Below are 21,345 nucleotides of genomic sequence, written 5' to 3'. Positions count from 1 at the left end.
ATTATACAGCTAGTATGTGACAGCACTAACAACTGATTCAAGGTCTGACTCCAAATCCTACATTCTTTATGCCATGGTGCCTTCAATTCACCCTTTCAAGAGGTCAGTAAATATAGGCAACTGAGCACACAGTCTTGCATTTTTATTTAAAGTATCAAATACAAAATTTAAAACGCATATTGTATATTAGTTGTCTCATTATTCTAGGAAACTTCCATGCTTAAGCTACCAGGTAGGCTATGCAATTACATCTCTGAATGGATCAGGCACGTGGAACTATTTTTCCTTCCACAGACAACCCAGGCTATATAAACAAAAGCCTAGTTCTCAGCATTTAGATCTAAAGTGTGCAAATGAACAAGAGAGTGAAAATGTGACTCATGTTGATAAATATTACAAACTTACGAAACTCATCTTTTTAAAGTGCAGCAAGTTCTTAAGCATGCTTTCAAAACAGAAAGAGCCTTACAAAGATTTCCTGAGTAAGAGCTCAAAAGCACAGGCAACCAAAGCAAAAGTGGACAAATAAGATCACACCAAGCTGGGCTGGGCGCAGTAGCTCACCCCTGTAATCCCAGCACTTTGGGAGGCTGACGTGGGCGGATCACAAGGTCAAGAGTTCGAGACCAGCCTGGCCAACATGGTGAAACCCTGTTTCTAAGAATATAAAAATTAGCAGGTGTGGTGGCACATGCCTGTATTCCCAGCTACTCCAGAGGCTGAGGCAGGAGAACTGCTTGAACCCAGGAGGCAGAGGTTGCAGTGAACTCAGATTGTGCCACTGCCCTCCAGCCTGAGCGACAGAGCAAGGGGGAAAAAAAAATCACACCAAGCTAAAAAGCTTCTACACTGGAAAGGACACAATCAACAAAGGGAAGAGACAACTCATAGAATGGGAGAAAGTATTTGCAAACTACCCATCTGACAAGGGATTAATAAACAGAATATACAAGAAATTCAAACAACTCAATAGGAAAAAATAAATAATACGATTAAAATATGGGCAAAAGATCTGAACAGACATTTCTTGGAAGAAAACATACAAATGGCCATCAAGTATATGAAAAAAAATGCCCAACATATCTCTTCAGACACATGCAAATCAAAACTACAATGGGATACCATCTCACCCCAGTTAAAATGGCTTTTACCAAGAAAGGCAATAATGCTGGCAAGAATGCGGAGAAAAGGGAACCCTATACATTGTTGGTGGGAATGTAAGTTAGTATGGAGAATCTTCATAAAACTGAAAATAGAACTACCATACGATTCAGCAACCCTACTGCTAGGTAAATATCCAAAACAAAGGAAATCAGTTTGTCAAAGAGTTATCTGTACTCCCATGTTTACTGTAGCACCATTCAAATAACCAAAATATGGAATCAACCTGTGTCCATCAACAGTTAAATGGATAAAGAAAGTGTGGTATACATACACATGGGAATATTATTCAGCCATTAAAAAAAAGTGAACTCCTGTCATTTACAACAACATGGATAGAACTGGAGGACATTGTTAAGTGAAATAAGCCAGGCACAGAAAGACAAATAACGTGCGGTTTTCAGTCATATGTAGGAGCTAAAGGAAAAAATTGACCTCATGGAGACACAGAGTAGAATGACAGTTATCAGAAAACTGGGAAGGGCTGTGGGGAGGAGGGAATAAAGAGAACATGGCTAATGGGCATAAAAATACAGTTAGACAGAAGGAATAAGATCTAGTGTTCAGTAGCATAATAGGAAAATCCATGGCTCTGCAAAGGCTTGAGGAAAAAAAAAAAAAAAAAAAACCTAGAGAGGGTCTTAAAATTCTCTAACTCCTCAGTCTTGCTTCATTTGTGCCCTCTCAAGCAGCTCAGCAATCCCACAAAGGCTCTAACTCAAGCAACCGTTGTTAAACTAGAAATGCAAGATGTGCACACATTCCTAAAAATAACAGAAGGCAGTAAGTTACACGCCCAGCAAGTGGTACAAACAGTAAGGAATGAGGGCCTATGAAGGACTCTCTGGAATCACTGGGTCCAAATGGTCAGGGCGCTTCGTCGAGGATGTAGGGCTAAGCAGAGTCGCCTTTTCTCCTCTTAGAGAGAGAGGAGGTGCATCCTGAGAAGGGAACTCCAGGAGGGCAGGCTAGGGAAGGACATCAGAACACGTTCTCACAAGACCCAGGACTCAAAGCAGGTGCAGGGCCTGGTCTGGGAGCAGTACGGTCAACTCTGTGGAACCAGCCCTTTCCTCCAGCGGGATAACACCAGCTGATGGGAGGTGCACCCCGCACAGGCTCACCCTGTGTGCACACAGAGGAGGGCCCAAGCAGCGTCAGGGGCAGGAAGGAAGACACCACTTAGGCACACTCAGGAACAAACATAAGAAAATAAAGCTAATTAGTGAGGACTTAATTCAATAAATATGATTATACTCAACACTTAGGAGTGATTCTATAATTTGCATGTCTATACTATTTCAGGTTTATTTTAATGGCTAATTTGTTATAAAACAATTCTGATACACTTCTTTCCCCCAAAAAAATCAATTTTTCTCTAGTCACCCAATTATCAAGGTTACTGTACACGCCACCAAATGAAATTACAGATCTCTGAACATGTCCTCCTGCCTGCACATTAAGGTCAACTCACTTTGCAGGAGCATATCCACATCAACTAAGCTCACCTGGCCAATACAAATAATGTATCCTGAGCTCCATGGCCCCTCTCAGGACTGTCTTACATGCAAGCAAGCACAGGGAATGCCTGCCCACTCAGGAGGGCTTATACCTGCATGAGAAGAGCTGTTATCAGAGACTCACAGGGGGGCAATTCTGAAGACAAAGTGAGGCAACATTTCCCAGAGCCAGGGAGAACATTTGTCAATCAAGACCTATCTCAAAAGCAAGGTTCGGGAAATGTGATCATTCCCCACCTGCAGAATACCCTCTCTACCTATAACTACCAATCTCACCTGGTCCCTCTCTGGAACTGGCTCTACCTCAAAGTAGTACTTCAGGACCCTGGGCCAAGTTTACCTCCCAACCTGCTAGCCTCTCTATTCCCCACTGCAGGTGCAACATCACATGGCTGATTCAATGTCACAAATATCAAAGCAGCCTCTAGTATGCATAAACGTAGAATGCTAAATTCCGCAGGGGATATAGGGTCCCTGCCCAGCTTTGGAACGGTCCACACCTCAGCAGCACTCCTTTAGCAGAGACTGGCCCAGAATGAGCTGGTAGGTGCAGACTGAGACATGCACTTCAATAAGCTGGCGGCACGAGAATGTCCAAAATAAGGTTTAACTGCAACATCATGTTCACCAAATAATGTGTCCTTTAAACGTATCATTTTAAATGTCTGTTTTTGATCGTTATTATTCATTAAACTTTAAAGTATGATTTGGGCTGGGTGGGGTGGCTCACATCTATAATTCCAGCACTTTGTAAGTCTGAAGCAAGAGGATTGCTTGAGGCCAGCAATTCAAGGCTGGAGTGAGCTATGATCACACCACTGCACTTAAGACCCTGCCTCAAAAAATAAATAAATACATAAAATAAAGTATGATTTGTATGGAAATGCTTCCATCAGGTGCTCCGAAGACTATTACCATAGAGACCAGTAACTTGACTGTTTCATGGCCCTAAATTGTACCTACCCTTCAATAACTATGGCCAAAGGTCATGAGAGTTCACTGTTGGGTACAGACAGGTTGGGTGAAAGTGTGACTTTACCCATCTGATCTTCCTTCAGCTACTTTCTAGCCTTTAATTTTCTTAATCTTAAAAATGAGGTGGTTTCTAAGGCCTTTCCAAGATTCTAACGTCCTCTAGTTTCTTCTGTTTCCTACTTTTAGAAACTTTGTTACAGTCCCAAAACTGCTTAACGGCTTTAAAAAAAATCAAACGTTCACTTCTTTCTAGAAATGTTTTTTGAATACTCTTGGTCTTTAGGAGTAGTATTGGTCAGATAAGTCGATTGATTGGTATTCAGTGTACTTGACACTTTGTCGTTTCTATTTGTTTGCACACTCTGTGGGGGCAGGGACTTGGCTTTGGTGCCTTAAAATAAAAGGTAAATAATGTATTTCTTCTTGTACTCACTTTAATTCCAGGAATGGAATGAGTGCCAGGGCTTTAGTGACATTGATGGCAGAAAGGTATGTGAGGACCTATTTTTAGTCCCCCACCTGTTTGACATACAGATGAGTTCACTATCCATTGCTTTAGTCTGTATTAGGGAGAAAAGGCTAAACATTTTTACAGCTGACTGGGAGTGGTGGCTCATACCTGTAATCCCAGCACTTTGAGAGGCCAAGGCAGGTGGATTTTTTGAGCCCAGGAGTTCAAGACCAGTTTGGGGAACATGGTGAACATCTCTACAAAAAATACAAACAAATAGCCGGGCATGGTGGTGTGTGCCTGTAGTCCCAGCTACTCAGCTGAGGTGGAAGAATCACCTGAGCCCAGGAAATTAAGGCTTGGCAGTGAGCCATGATTGAACCACTGCACTCCAGCCTAAGCAACAGAGCAAGACTCTGTCAGGGAAGGGGAGGGGAGGGGAAGGAAGGGAAAGGAAGGGAAGGGAAAGGAAGGGAAGGGGAAGGAAGGGAAGGGAAAGGGAAGGGGAAGGGAAGGGAAGGGGAGGGAAGGGAAAGGAAGGGAAGGGGAAGGAAGGGAAGGGAAAGGGAAGGGGAAGGGAAGGGAAGGGGAGGGGGAGGGAAAGGGAGGGGAGGGGAAGGGAAGGGAGGGGAGGAGAAGGGAAGGGGATGGGAGGGGAAGGGGAAGGGGAAGGGGAAGGAAGGGAAGGGGAAGGGAAGGGAAGGGAAGGGAGGGGAGGGGAAGGGAAGGGAGGGGAAGGGAAGGGAAGCGAGGGGAAGGGAGGGGGAGGGGAGGGGAAGGGGAAGGGGAAGGAAGGGAAGGGGAAAGGAAGGGAAGGGAAGGGAGGGGAGGGGAGGGGAGGGGAAGGGAAGGGAAGGGAAGGGAAGGGAGGGGAGGGGAGGGGAAGAGAAGGGGAGGGGGAAGGGAAGGGAAGGGAGGGGAGGGGAAGGGGAGGGGGGAAAGGAAGGGAAGGGAAGGGAGGGAAGGCGAAGGGAAGGGAGGGGAGGGAAAGGGAGGGGAGGGGAAGGGAAGGGAGGAGAGGGGAAGGGAAGGGAAGGGAGAAGAGAAGAGAAGAGAAGAGAAATTTTACAACTCATAACATTTCCTTTCCAAATAACTTCAGCCCTGCAATAAAATGAACAGAGCTGTAAGACACTAGTGAGACTTGGATTCTATTCTGAGCAAAATGCTTTATGAAATCAGGAAGAAAACATCTTAAACAAAATGACCCATTTAACAGGCAAGAACCTTAAAAAAACAAAAGTGAATTGGTCCTAGGGACTAATTTCAAAATAGACCAAAAAATCAAGTTTCTAAAAAATGACTTATATTCCCATTTCTGTCCCTAACTGAAATTTTAAATTTACCTGAATAGTTAGTTATCTCTCTGTTCTTTATCTATTTTTAGAAGGCATTTAAAAACAAATTGCCTGGCAGGTCTAAAAGTGCTTGATTAGTATTTGTCCTGCTATAAGGAAGTCATGAATGAAAAATCCCTTAATGAGTACAAAATACATGTTGATTTTCTTACCAGTAGTATTCTTTTTTATGAGTCTTTTCCTGAGCTACAAGAAAATATGAGTGAATTCCTCTATCACTTCCATGTGGAAAAAGACTTTCTAATTATGACTCAAAATCCAGTGCAATAAGAAACTGACAAATTTGCCGGGTGCAGTGGCTCAACTCTGTAATCTCAGCACTTTGGGAGGCCGAGACGGGCGGATCACGAGGTCAGGAGATCGAGACCATCCTGGCTAACACAGTGAAACCCCGTCTCTACTAAAAAATACAAAAAACTAGCCGGGCGAGGTGGCGGGCGCCTGTAGTCCCAGCTACTCAGGAAGCTGAGGCAGGAGAATGGCGTAGACCCGGGAGGCGGAGCTTGCAGTGAGCTGAGATCCGGCCACTGCACTCCAGCCTGGGCGACAGAGCGAGACTCCGTCTCCAAAAAAAAAAAAAAAGAAACTGACAAATTTGACTAGATAAAAAAAATGTTTTAAACCTTCTGCATGGCAAAAAATATACTAAGCCAAGTCAAAGTTAACAAATTGAGAGAAGACATTTGTAATATACACCACAGATAAAAGACTAATATTACTATCCCCAATATACAAAGAAATTTTACAATTTGAAGAAGGTGACCAAAATTCCTATAGAAAAATAGATGAAAGATACAGACAATTCACAAGATTTTCTAAATGGCCCTTAAATGTTTGAAAATACGTTCAACCTTACTCATAATAGGAGATATCCAAATTAAAACCACATTGCAGTGCCATTTTCTTCTACCATATTGGCAACAATGTAAAAGCTTGGTAATATATTATACTATGGGTGAAGCTGTGGGAGAAAATGGTATTCTCATAAATTGCTGCTGGGATTGCAAAATGGTTCATCATTATGGAAAGAAGTTTGGCAATATCTAAGAAAACTATGTATGTCTTCACATTACAATGCAGCGATTTCACTTCTAAGAATTTACCCTGAAGATACACCTCCAACATACACATAAATTATTCACTGCAGCATTATCTGTAATTGCAAAATGCAGGAACTCCCTAAGCACTCAAACTTGGAGAGTTGTTGAGTAAAATATGGTACATATACATAATGGCACACCATGTGCTGTAAAAAAGAACAGTATACACGGTATGCTCTCTTTTGTCAAAGGGAGAGAAGAAAATAAAACATAAATACACATCACACACACACCCCTGCCTATTTTTACAGAAGGTAACAAAATAAATCAGAAAATAATGAAGTTAGTATCTACATGATGGGTGGATGAAGTGGGAGGGATGAATGTAATGTTCTCTGGATATACCTTTTTATGTGGTTTTAACTTTTAAATGCATGTTAATGTTCTATATATTCAAAACATAAAATCAAGAATGAAGAGGAAAAAATCAACTAAAAGCAAACTGAAACAAACAAAAACAACTGTATTTTAAATGAATTACTTAACCACATTAAGTAATTAAGTATAATGACTAAATTAAGTATATGTGTTACCATGACAAAGTACCTAAGAGTAGGTATTTATAAAGAACATAATTTTTTCTTTTTTTTTTTTGAGATGGAGTCTTGCTCTGTTGCCCAGGCTGGAGTGCAGTGGCGCAATCTCGGCTCACTACAGCCTCTGCCTCCCAGGTTCAAATGATTCTCCTTCCTCAGCCTCCCAAGTAGCTAGGATTACAGGCGCCTGCCACCACACCCAGCTAATTTTTTGTATTTTTAGTAGAGACCAGGTTTCACCATGTTGGCCAAACGCCTGACCTCGTGATCTGCCCACCTCAACCTCCCAAAGCGCTGGGATTACAGGCCTGAGCCACCACACCTGGCCAAGAGCAGAAATTTATTTTCTCACAGTTCTGGAGGTTAGGAAGTCCAAGATCTAGCTGTCAGCAGAGCTGGTGTCTGATGAAGGCCTGTTCCTCATAAAGGCCACCTTCTAGGTGTCCTCACATAGCGGAAGAGCAGAACAGAGAAATAAAGCCCTTCCTCAAGCCCTTTCATAAGGAGTCTAATCCCAACCTTGAGGGTTCCACCCTCATGACTTAATCACCTCTTTAAGGCCTCGCTTCTAAATATGATCACATTGGCTGTAAAGTTTCAACGTGTGAATTTTGGAGGACACATTCAGACCACGGCACACACTGAAAGGGGAGTAAAGGGTAATCAATATAAGCAACTTACGAGCTTCCGTATTTAACTACAGCTAACCCCTGAACAATGCGGGGGTTAGGGGTGCCAACCCCCACAGAGTTGAAGATCTGCATATAACTTTCGCCTTCCCTAAAACTTATTTACTTATGTCTATTGCTGACCAGTAACTAGCCTTACCAATAACATAAACAGTAAATTATCATGTATTTTGCTTTATGTATTATATACCATATTCTTACAATAAAGCTAGAAAAAGACATATTCTTACAATAAAGGTAGACAAAGAAAACATTATTAAGAAAATCTTAAGGAAGAGAAAATACATTTACAGTACTGTACTATATTTATCCATACAGCAAGTTTACACTTCCTGTTTACAAGATGAACTGTCTGTCTGAAATGGCAGCCACCCCAGGTGCAGACCAGTCTCTAGTACCATCAAGCAATTCAACTTTTTCTTGTAATGTCATGACTTTTCTCTGCTTCTTGGGAGCACTTCCAGCATCACTAGTGTCACTTCATATGGATCTCATGGTGTTATTCAAGTATTGCACAAAACAGGAGGAAAAATACATGAGAACAGTGACAGGGCACTTTTTACTGTAATGTGCAATTCATTCACTGGGGACAAACTTCTCACACTAGGATGACAAGCATCACGCGATATTTTAAGTGGATACTCACGACACCGGAGCTCATTGCAATAGCAACAGGAGGAGGCTACGAAATTATTGCAGTAGTGCAGTACATACTACAGTTAAGTTTATGCAGTTACAATTTAATACTACTACATCTTTATGTTTGTCTGTATTTCCCTCGACTGAAAGTAGCACCATGTGCGGTCTGTTTGTGTGCATAAGTTTTGATAAATTTTAACATTTTATAATAAATTTGTATATATTTTATGGTAGGCAGTAAATGACAAAATAGAACAGTACCTGCATTTATTTTATGCATTCATGACACAACTTTTTCTTAATTTTTTTTCAATATTTCTAGGCTATGCAGCTCATCTGTGAATTTTTTCAAATTGTCACAAATCTCTAAAAATTGTTCCCATGTATTATTGAAAACAATCCAAGAATAAGTAGACTCACATAGAGGCCAACTGTACATACCTAGTTTGGGAAACTGGGCAGAGGGAGGGTGAAGAAGAACTGCAAGCAAATTCTGAACTCTTCTGTATTAGTCCGCTTGTGCTGCCATATCAAATACCATAGACTGGGTAATTCAAACAACAGAATTTCTCAGTTCTGGGGGCTAGAAAGTCCAAGGTTAAGGTGCTGGCAAGGTAGGTTTCACCCTGAGGCCTCTTCTCGTTTATAGGTGGCCACCATATCACTGTGAGCTCACATGATCTCTTCTTCACACAAGCTCTCAGATGTGTCTTCTTTTAGGTCACTAACCTCATCATGAGGGCCCCACCCTCATGACTTCATCTAATGTTAATTACTTCTTAGAGGCCCCTTTTCCAAACATCATCACATTGGAGGTTAGGGCTTCAACATATGAATTTTTGGAAGATACAAACATTCAGTCCATAAATCCTTTTAGAAGGTTTGGTTTTCATATTAGTACAGGTGTAGTAAATCTGAAATTCTTTTTAGATGTATTATAGCATTAAGCAAACTATGAAAGAAGGGATTATAAAAAGGAAATGGGGGAAGGTATAGGGGTGGTCTGGAATTGGAAATACTGGTGTAAATTCATTATTTCTAAAACACATCTATGTACGTGTATACATATATGCACGTATGTACGTGTGTGTGTGTCAGTTTATTGCCTCTCAGCTCCCAACTCATCAATACATGCTCTATAATAAACAACAGAATTCCTTTAAGCATTTCTCCTTTAAAGTGAGCACAAGGTTAAGCTTTCTCAAGAAAAGGGACTAGAAGGACACCACAAGATGAAAGTAGTTCCTGAAATTTCCAGGGCTCTTGACAGTGGAAGATGCCATGAAGGTATGAGAAAATCCAGGAAAGTCTGTCTATCTGCTAGCCCAGCACACAGTCCTATGACCTTACAGCTTTGGCCTAGTGACAATCTTTCTATAGCTCCTCAACATGGAAACCAGTGATCCTGTCACTTGTCCACACTCCTAGCTGCCAATGGCCTGAGGGTCACAAAGTGAGTGGTCACTCCTTCTGCAAGCCCCTCTCTACCCCACCTCCTGTATGGGCGATTCACTTTGAAGGCCCTCTGCCCACACTCCACCACTACCATGTAGGGATAGCCTCCTCCCTTGCCTGCACTCCAGGGGGTATTTACTGATCGCCCAACAACTCTAGACCAGCTCTAGTCTGGCTAAGCTAACAAATTTCCGTGCTATGTGCTAGGCTGAACCACACCTTCTCCAATAAGATCTGAACCCCTTCCAAGCTTATCCTCCCTTGCATCATCTCCTTCAGCCCTAGGGTACCATACAGAGTCTCTTTATATCTTATTGTTTCTCTCTTTTCAGTTAAAAAATATATATGTGTGTGTATGTGTGTGTATATATACATACTTTTTTTTTTTTTTTTTTTTTTGAGAGAGTCTCACTTTGTTGCCCAGGCTGGAGTGCAGTGGTGTGATCTTGGCTAACTGCAACCTCTGCCTTCCAGTTTCAAACGATTCTCCTGCCTCAACCTCCTGAGTAGCTGGGATCACACGTGTGTGTCACACAATGCCTGGTTAATTTTTGTATTTTTAGTAGAGATGGGTTTCACCATGTTGGCCAGGCTGGTCTCGAATTCCTGACCTTGGGTAATCTGCCCGCCTCAACCTCCCAAAGTGCTGGGATTACAGGCGTGAACCACTGTGCCTGGCAGTTAATTACTCTTTATATTAAACTTCCTGTGTTTAACCTACTGTGTGGTTTCCATCTTCCAATTGAACCCAGACTGCTACTGAATGTGTGTATGTGTGTATGTAAGTATGCATATGTGTGTTTGTGTGTGTGTGTGTGTGTGTGTCTGTTGAACGAGTCTAGCAGCAAAGATATTCCAGTAACAATGAACACCTCTAGAGGCCAGATGTTGGTTTCTAATACCATTCCCCATTGAAACAGCATTCCTCAGAGAAATTGCTGCTTCCAGACCCAAGGCAGGGTAAGTACAAGATGATGCTGAAACATAAGCTAGAAAATAAATAAATAGGTGCCCACCCACCACTGCCAGTGATTGGGGTGCACCAAAAGGACACATGAGCCAACCTAAAGGGGCTCCTGCTGGCCAAATCTGGGACACTTTGACCAAATTTCAATCCAAATAATCAAAGGAAATAATCATTGAAGAAAAAAGTGGAAATCCATGAGTTTACAGATAGGTAGGTGGGTGGATAGGGAACAACAGGAGGCTCTTCATTACATCTGTCAGCTGTCAGTATTCACGGAGGGAGTAGTGGAATTAGAAAATCACCATTTTTGCAACTATCATAGAAAAGATTGGCTCATGGAAGAACCATCGATGGATTATAAATCTAGGGAAGAAATTCTGATAAAGAATAGGATATTTGCATGGTTTTGAAGTTATCTCTCAACAGATTATCAAATACAGGGGGGAAAAAACCAGTAACAACACAGTTGAGAAAATGGACAGCACTTGGGCCAGGTGATCAACATTAACATCACCAATGAGGGGCAGATAGCTACCGTGCACCTCCACATGTGACACCCTGAAAAGGACACATCATTTATGTAATATTCTGGCTTGGGATGATTAATCTAAATTTAATAATAAAAACAAACAAACAAAAAAACCACACAAAATACCAAACATTCTATTAAAAACAAAGAGGGGCATTCTTCTAAAAGGTCAAAGTCATAAAATATAAGGAAAAACTGAAGAGCTGTTCCAGATTATAGGGGTCTAAAGATATCTAACAACTAAATGCAGTGTGTGGTCCTAAACTGTATCCTGTGTAGAGGAATAAAGAAAAACTACAGAGGATATTTCATCACTTGACAAAAGTGGAGTATGGAGAATAGTTTAAGTATTGAATTGAGGTTAAATTTCCTGAAATTGACAACTGTACTACAGTGGTTATGTTCTTGTTCTTAGGAAATACACACTGAAGTATTTTAAAGGACCAAGATGTATACTCTCAAACGATCCGGGGGGGAGGAACACCTCATATATATTACGAGAGAGAGAGTGAGTGTATGTGTGCACTTGGGAGTGCAAAGGACAGAATAAAGCAAAATGTTCATAGCTGAATTTGAGTAAGAGTATTCTTTGTACTTTATTCCAATTTTTGTGTAAGTTTGGAATTATTTCCAAATAAAATGGTTTTTAAATGCCTTTTATCCAAGGTCCTATGGGACATTCATTAACAAGTTCTCTGGGTAAGCATGCAGCTCTGCCACAGCCCTCGAAAAGAAAGAGACTTGTCTAAAACTACACAGTCCAATATGGTAGTTACTAGCCACATATGGCAACTGGGCACTTGCCAGCGTGGCTAGTCCAGATTGAGATGTGCCAGATTTCAAAGACTAAGTATAAAAAAAAGAGTATCTGGGCCAGGCATGGTGGCTCACGCCTGTAATCCCAGTACTGCAGGAGGCCGAGGTGGGCGGATCACCTGAGGTCGGGAGTTTGAGACCAGCCTGACCCACATGGAGAAACCCCATCTCTACTGAAAATACAAAATTAGCTGGGTTTGGTGGCGCATGCCTGTAATCCCAGCTACTTGGGAAGGCTGAGGCAGGAGAATCGTTTGAACCTGGGAGGTGGGGGTTGCAGTGAGTCAAGATTACGCCATCGCACTCCAGCCTGGACAACAAGAGCAAAACTCTGTCTCAAAAAAAAAAAAAAAAAAGAGTATCGGTTATCAAATTAACAGTTTGTATATCAATTACATGCTGAAATATTTTAGATATATTGAGTTAAAGTATATTAAAATTAATTTCACCTGTTTCTTTTTACTTTTAATGTGTCTATTTAAAATTTAATATTACATATGTGGTTCATACTATGTTTCTATTGCACAGTGCTGAGTTAAAATATAATAATGCTTTTTTAAAAAAAAGAGGTAAAGGCCGGGCGTGGTGGCTCAAGCCTGTAATCCCAGCACTTTGGGAGGCTGAGACGGGTGGATCACGAGGTCAGGAGATCGAGACCATCCTGGATAACATGGTGAAACCCCATCTCTACTAAAAAATACAAAAAACTAGCCGGGCAAGGTGGCGGGAGCCTGTAGTCCCAGCTACTCGGGAGGCTGAGGCAGGAGAATGGCATAAACTCTGGAGGCAGAGCTTGCAGTGAGCTGAGATCCGGCCACTGCACTCCAGCCTGGGCGACAGAGCGAGACTCCGTCTCAAAAAGAAAAAAAAAAAAGAGGTATTGATCACTTAAACAAGTATTTCATTACTAGGGGAAAATTTCAGTTTACATTACAGAGCCTGACTCCCCTAAGGTGTTTTAATCTTCAAAATACATAGTTAGGTTTTTTAAAGCATAATTAAAGGAAAACAAAATTTTAAGGCCTAGGAGACAAGCAAAAGCTCTTTGGTCATGTTGTTTAACTAATTCCCTAATTAGTCACAAACGCCATCTGTAGTGAATTTCCTGAAGAGGTTAAAAATAAAAAAATCTAAAATTTTGAAAAATATCAAGTGAATGGAGAGACAATAGATGGTTTTTACACTCTTGTTTTCTGTATAAAATTAACTTCCCAAGTCCTAAACATTAACTCATACTGTCTTATAAACAAAGCCATCAAACATTTATTTCTGCTACCAAGGACTTTACAAAATAGACCTTTCTGACAAAGATGGTGCTTTCGAGGTTGTTGTTTTTTTTTTTTAATGTTAAGGTTCTGATTAATGAACTCCTCCTTAAACTCTAAATATTTAACCAGCAAAGAAAGAATACAGATAAAACATACAAATCTGGGTTTTGCCTTAAACATTGTTACAGGGATTATATAGTGGGAGGAAAAAGAAAGTTTGGAAGTGAGCTTGACTAGGAGGATAAAGAAAAGTCCCTAAGATAGAGACAATCTCCTCTGTATTTTAGTAGACCAAATCTAACTAGGCCAAGTGGAAAAAACAATACATGTCAGTAAGAATTCCCTAAAACAGCAACAATGAGGAAGAGAAACCAAATGGAGGCTGCCAGAAGGTACAATAAAAACACCCAGCAATAGAATCTTGGACAAAATGCACAGGCGTGTTTGTTTTGGAAGTTTGAAGTCAAGTTTGTGGGTGGACCCAATTGGAAACACTAAACTGTTGCACAGTACAAATTCTCATGTTTTTCCTTGTGGCACCCTTCCCACCCATCCTATACTATATCCCAGAGAATTGACCGACTTCTAGACAAAAACCTCCTAGTAAAATACGATGCCCACTGCCCAATCCATTTCTGTGTTTCTGACTAAAAGCCTCGCTGTTGAAGGCCCAATAGGTAGAGCTCCATGCAGAGCTGAGGCCCCAAGTCAGGCTCTGCTGGCTTGCAAGGAGGCAGGAAGATGAATGAACTGCACATGATGCAGTCCAGAATGCCTTACAGATTAGGTACATTAGTGCCCAGTGTCCTAGAATCCCAAACCTGTAACAGAACTAGGGCAAAAGTCCCTCCTCCCCACACAACGGGGACACCTCCCACCTGTACTAACCTCTCACCTGTCTTCTGCCTCACATTCCATTCCCACATTTAGCAACCATGAGGGCGCTCCTCTCTCCTGCTAAGCCAGATGAGATGTAACTAGGCAATTCTTCTCTCCATCAACATCAGGCACTGAAGGGTTATTCTCTGGGTTAGCCACAACTCGTTTTGGGAATCTCAGGCACAGTAGAGATGGTGACAAGGATTGAAAACAAGAATGATGTTGTGAAAAGCCAAATACATAGAATCTAGAAGGTTCTTTTTTTTTTTTTTTTTTTTTTTTTTTTGAGACGGAGTCTCGCTCTGTCGCCCAGGCTGGAGTGCAGTGGCGCGATCTCAGCTCACTGCAAGCCCCGCCTCCCGGGTTCACGCCATTCTCCTGCCTCAGCCTCCTGAGTAGCTGGGACTACAGGCGCCCGCCACCTCGCCCGGCTAGTTTTTTGTATTTTTTAGTAGAGACGGGGTTTCACCGTGTTAGCCAGGATGGTCTCGATCTCCTGACCTCGTGATCCGCCCGCCTCGGCCTCCCAAAGTGCTGGGATTACAGGCGTGAGCCACCGCGCCCGGCTGTAGAAGGTTCTTGAGTTCAATTTCAGCTCTGTCAATTAGCAGAGATACCTTACTTTGGGTAAGCTGCTTAATGTCTCTGTACCTCACTTTCTTCATCTAAAAAAATGACAATAACAGGTGCAAAGCTGCAGAGCTGATGTGAGGACTGAGTGAGCTATAGCACTTAGGATGCTGTCTGGTACACAGTAAATACTCAATCAATATCAGCTCCTCCTCCTCCCTCCTCCTGCTCCTCCAACTTTCATATAACTAGCTCTACCTCTTCCCCAGCCGCGCGCACGCACACACACACACACACACACACACACGCCAGCTCTCAGAATGCTGGCAATAGGAGTATATTCACAGGCATGTGACTGGAAGTTTCTTATTGAAAGAAACTGAACCACTATGGAGAAAGCTGCTTGAACGCTGACCTTTGGCAGTCCCAAGAAAAGAGCTGGTTCTCCCCCAGATCACTATATAATACAATAAAGCTCACCAGCTAAACACCCCCTACATATACACACACAAAAGATGCCAAAGAGATTAATGGTGCACTGCTTTTACATTTGAATAAATATTCAAGGATCATTAGACATTTAAAGAAGACTTCAATTATAAAACATCTGGGTGGTGGTGAGGAGATTCACAGAGAACCACTCCTATACACACTCACACATACCTCTTTTAAAAAACCTCAAAAAAAGCAGATCTAATGCATGGAGAAAAAAAATTTGTTTAAAACCATAATTTGTATCCTCACAGAAGTATGAGAAAATATAGTGCCCATAAAATAAGAACTGGAGCAGCCAGAGGATTAGCACAAGATGAAGCATCCCTCAAATACTATATTTTTGATCCATATTTGATTGAAAAAATTCCACATATAAGTGGATCCACAAAGTTCAAACCATGATGGTCAAGGGACAACTATAAAGATAAATTAGATAATATATTTAAAGTCATGGCATTACTAAGTGATGGAGCTAGAATGTAAAATGAGTCTAGCTCCAGGGCCTGAGCTCTTAACTACTATGCTTCTAAAAACTCTGGAAATGTGAAGACAAAATTCTGAAGAAAACTACCTAAAAATCTGTACCCAGCCAAACTATCAAGTGTGAGAGCAGAATTAGGACATTTATAGAGATAAGAAAGTCTTATAATTTATGACTTACAAATACTTTCTTAGGAAGATACTGGAGATTATGTTCCAATAAAAAGGAGTTAGACCAAAAAACCCCACAAGATTCCAAAAACAAGACACAGAAGAAGTAGGGGGCAGAGAGAATTCCCAAGATGATGATTAAAAGGAAGTTCAGGAAATCACCTGGGCAGCAAGCCCACTGAGCAACCAATCCAGAGAGCAGAAGGATGACAAACGACTCCCAGGTGGAGGTCTTCAGGAAAAAAACAAAAACAAAACAAAACAAAAAACTACAGGAACTGATAAACCATCTAATCGGTCTGAATGCATGAAATTACACTGAAGAGAAAGGAAGGTTTTGCAATAAAGGAACTAAACCACTGGGGGGAAAATTTTTATCATGAGGTGAAAAGAGTTAAATAATGAAGGAATACAATCATAGTACCCTATTTGGCTCATCTGGGAATAATAGTGACATAGTTTAAATAGTGTAAACACTGAATAATAACCAATATTTGTGATACAGTAATACTGGAATGATTAGATGGTAGGGCAAAGTTGGGTTGAGTGACTATGAAAGAGAAGAGAGCTAAATCTCCGCCTAACGAGATGGGAATGAAGTCAATAGACAAAATCCTAAAATTGATTCATCAAAAAAATAATAGTATGAGCCTTTGTTAAGTGGCCAGGACAATAGGTGGAGGGAGGGGGGAGACAGGAGTTAGAACATTGCTATTTTTCATTCTTAGCATTTACCAATATGTATAAATATTACTGTGATAAAAAATTAACTCACACTACTGAGCTTCGGTATAAAAATAGGTAAGCCAGTTTAGGTGAAATGAGATTCTGACCTAAATATAAAACAACAGTTCCATTTCTGCCTCTTTGCTAGAAAGTTTCCTTATTCAAAATAAGAATTCCTAAGACATTTAAAAGAAGAGTTGTTCCTTAGCCGGGCGCGGTGGCTCACGCCTGTAACCCCAGCACTTTGGGAGACTGAGGCGGGCGGATCATGAGGTCAGGAGATCGAGACCATCCTGGCTAACACGGTGAAAACCCGTCTCTACTAAACATACAAAAAATTAGCTGGGTGTGGTGACAGGTGCCTGTAGTCCCAGCTACTTAGGAGGCTGAGGCAGGAGAATGGCATGAACCCGGGAGGCGGAGCTAGCAAGTGAGCCGAGATGGCACCACTGCACCACTTCAGCCTGGGAGACAGAGGAAGACTCTGTCTCAAAAAAAAAAAAAAAAAAAAAGAGCTGTTCCTCAAATCCCTTCAGTCTACAATAACTGGCTACAATTAAGAGTTAGGCTCATGTGTACATTATCACAGTACCAAGGTGACTGATGTCTATTACTTCTTTAAGACTATTATTTCCATAATTGATTAAGCATAGCCAGTGTTGTCAACTCTCAGTTATCCACACTGGTGAATAAATGCACTGAACTGAATGGTAATTTTTATACTCACATTTGATTTTTCAACAATTCTATTTCAATATGACAGTACGACCCAAACCAAAAGCACTGTCTTCTTTCATGCCACAAACATTTGTTACTATTGTTTATTATCATGACTATGTATGTCTGGTCCCACCTGCCCATCCAGCTTTGCTTTCCACTACTCTCCAACACTTCCCCAAACTCTTCCATGTCCAAAACACACACCAAAGTCATTCAAAACTCTGTTTAAGGGTGTCTCTTCCCTTCACCTTTTTGAAGCAGTGTCTTATAGATGGAAAAACACACAAATTCAAATCTCAGGTCTGCCATCATCTAGTTCTGCAACCTCCGACAATTTCCTTAACATCTCAGAACCTCAGGTTCCTCAACTGTATAGCAGGGATGTTAATACAAAGCCGTAGAGAGATGCTATGAGGGCTACACTAAATAATGGACATAACACACACAAAGTATGGGAACATATATGGCAACTGTCATCAGGAAAGACAACATTATATCCGTGCAAACGATATCCACCCTCTGACACACATGATAGGCGATCCACCTGGGCTGGAACAGTGCCTTTTTCATCACAGTAGAGCCAAAGCCCAATAGCATCTAGCCTAGAGCAGGCTCTCAAATATTTTCGGAATCAAAATGAACATTAAGGTCCAGCTCATTCCCTGACTCCCCACAGGAAGCTTCCCTGTCCACATTGGTCCACAGTGCTTCATCCTCTGACCTACTACAGCACCCTGCAGTACATCAGAACAGTACAATATCTTCCACCCATTTCTTCAGCCTTGGTCTAAAAAAAGAAGACAGACTCACCAGGACAATGAAGTTAACTATGGCTATATTCAGGGAATGTAAGAATATTTTTTAAATACCTAGTTGACTTCATTCACACACTGCTCCACCTTTCCAGTCCCACTATGCAGATCCTTTCTCTCAGTGTTCCCACTGAGGAAATCCTTAGTAATAAAGCTGGCAGATAAAAGTGGAACATCCATGAAATTCTAGTAAGTGCATTTTATCAGTTTAAACTCCTTTCCAGGGTAAAAAACTAGGTAAGTTTCCACTATTCATTTTGCTCAATACAGTAAATTTACCTGCAAAAAGTACAGTTAAGTCCTCACTTAACTTCAGGGATAGGTTCTTAGAAGCTGAACTTTAAGCAAAAACGACCTGCATATGAAAACAATTTTACCTTAAGCTAACTGATATAAACAAGAGTAAATATCCTACGTATATACGACATACTACTAAATGTCATTTCACTTCAAGCTGCAGTTTCCAAGAACTTACCAACAATATTGAGGACTTACTGTATAGAAAAGTCTGAGGGGTTGTGGTTTTGCAATTCATATCTCTAACATTATACGGTTTTGAAACCTGCCATGCAGATCCACTGAAGCCACAAACATTCAACGATGATGTAGCCCTGAGCTTCTCAGCCCCTATTACCAGCTACAGATGACCCCAAGGAGGGCTTTTATCCACCAACGACGCCCTCTCTGGGATTCAATGCACCTCTGGGAGTGGGGCAGCCCTCCTGTTATGGAATACCTAAAGGCACTACCTAGGAAGGAAACAAGGTAGATGTGGTCATCTAGCATGCTAAAATACGCTCACATAAACAGAAACGTTGCTTTACCAGAAGAGTTGCATAAAACGAGTCATTAATGCTGAGTCACTAATAAATTATCTCTAATTCAGGTCATGAACACATGATTATGTAACTTCAAACTTGACTACAACCACATGCTGAATACATTAAGCACAGAAACAGTCATATCTGAGCACTTGCATAAGTCAAATTATTAAGGTAGCACCCTAGTTTAACCATCTGCCATGGAAATTAATAAAAAGTGTATCATGCTCAGATGGATAAAATCCCCATTACAAACTACAAACATTTCACAGTATAGTCAAAAGGCACAAAGAACATCACTGCATGTCCAACAAGGGCAATTTTGTTCCAGGGCAGGAAAAAATGCATAGATCCTTGTCCTTGTCAGCCAGGTTCCAAAAGCATCTGACAAGGGAGTACAGTCACATGCTTAGGTTGGGGCTGGGGAACGAAGTGTCCTTCATCTCTCTCAGAAATGCGTCTCTGAAGCCAGAATGTGGCTTAATCTTCTTCCACGACTGAGAAAAGTACGAGTTAAATCCTAAGTATTTCTCAAGGTCCTGCTCAAAGATGATCTTCACCACACAATCTCTAGGAAGCCTCATTCTTCATTCTTTGAACAATTCAAAGCTTGCTTTCTCTTCCTAATGGAAATGCAAATAGAGGAAGGCAAAGTCCACGCTTCACCCTCATGCTAGACTGTAGATTCCATGAGGTGTAAGCTGGGACTTCTCTTGCCCCCACACAGTGGCAAGTACACACAGCACCCAGCACACAACAGAGATGTAGTAAATACCTGCTAATGCATGTGTTTTCAAATCTAAACTGAGGAACAAAAATCAACAAACACTGTTTCTGGCCTCATAAGTCAGAACCATAACTGAATTTCCAGGTACTAAGTGATATTGTAAGGACTGGAAAGTGATATACGTAAGTATATCACTTTAAGTACAAAGGGTATAGAGTACTTTACTATTTCATCACTTATACACCATTTTCACAGCCCTTTGAAAAACACACTGTCTCAGGTTCTACAACTCTGATAGAAGAGAATTATTATTTTCAATTTACTACTGACTTGAGTAAACTAATGACTTGAATGACTTGGACAGGTAAAGCTAGAACTTCTTGGAATCAAGATATGGAAAAACAGAAACAGAAAGGAAAAAATAACAGGCCATCACTAAAGGAAATAAAACAGCCCTCCATTATATCCACCATTATAATACCCTAGTTGGTCATCACAAATCTACTAAAAGTCACTTTCTATGTAGAATTTATAAGAGAGATAAAAGAGCTGCAGTGAGTTTTTGCTGGCTTTAATCCAAAATGAGTCAACTTTTCTCACTAAAACTGTTGTACAGATTAAGTACGTTAAATACTGTATAAAAGTTTTAAAATAAAATGGTTTTCTAATCTCTCCAAATGTTGAGAAAGTTGGTCATCACTATGCACAGTGAGGTGGACACAGAACCTGGCTTGCCAGTCCCCAGTGGCTCTGGGCCTTCTTCAGGAGAGGGTAAATCAGACAATGGTACTAGGAGGGTCTTTCACTGCAAGGGAGGCCATTCTTACAATCTAGAAATTCCCATCCTTTTTGGAATTAAGATGTGTCATACAGCGTTTTTAGTAAAAAAGAAAAGTACCTTAGAAATAAATTTTTATAATATTTTTAAACACTGAAAAAACTTACTATACATTGTTAAGTAGAGTCCTCCACAATGGGAAGATAGTAGAGTTTAAGTCAAGAGATTCATGAGGAAGTTTGTGCTAGGCATGGTGATGAAGGAAGACAAAAGTGAGCATGTTTCAGATATTATCTGGAAGTCAAACACAGTCGGAGGTCTTGCTAATAACAAGACTTGGGGACAAGGGAAGTGCAGGGAGATTCCTGAACTGTGAGCTGGACTGACTGACTGGTCTTGGGCCATCTACCAAAATGGGAAAACAGTGCATGGAACTGATCTGAGGGTTCAAGGGGCAGGGGGGAAATCAGTTCTGTCTGGGTGACCGATAGTCTGCGAGGCCTGATTGGTGTCCACTTTTGTATCTCATATATCAAGTTGGAGAATGAAGTTTGGAACTAGAAAGAGATGGCAGACAGAGAGAGATACCTGGAGTCATCAGCATGTAGGGAGATTTAAAGCCAACATAGAGAGGAAATACAGAAAAACATGCATGCCTGGTACCCGTTAACATTTAAAGATGAGGCAAAAAAGAAAAAAAAA

The 21,345-nt window shown here is 41.1% G+C and overlaps 1 protein-coding gene and 1 long non-coding RNA gene across 2 annotated transcripts in view; one reads left to right on the top strand and one right to left on the bottom strand.

The window, feature by feature from the left end:
* The window catches only part of TULP4 (TUB like protein 4), a 289,361-nt gene that overhangs the window by 184,498 nt on the left and 83,518 nt on the right, over nucleotides 1-21,345 (bottom strand). The gene's annotated exons all lie outside the window — the stretch shown is intronic.
* LOC144340307 (uncharacterized) lies at nucleotides 13,521-15,365 on the top strand. The gene is made up of 2 exons (XR_013416275.1): nucleotides 13,521-14,597; nucleotides 14,919-15,365. It is a non-coding gene; the product is annotated as an uncharacterized LOC144340307 (long non-coding RNA).

The sequence above is a fragment of the Macaca mulatta genome, chromosome 4 (assembly GCF_049350105.2).
Source record: "Macaca mulatta isolate MMU2019108-1 chromosome 4, T2T-MMU8v2.0, whole genome shotgun sequence".
NCBI lineage: Eukaryota > Metazoa > Chordata > Mammalia > Primates > Cercopithecidae > Macaca > Macaca mulatta.
Note: the sequence above shows the minus strand (reverse complement) of the source record. Positions and strands in the feature narration are given on the sequence as shown.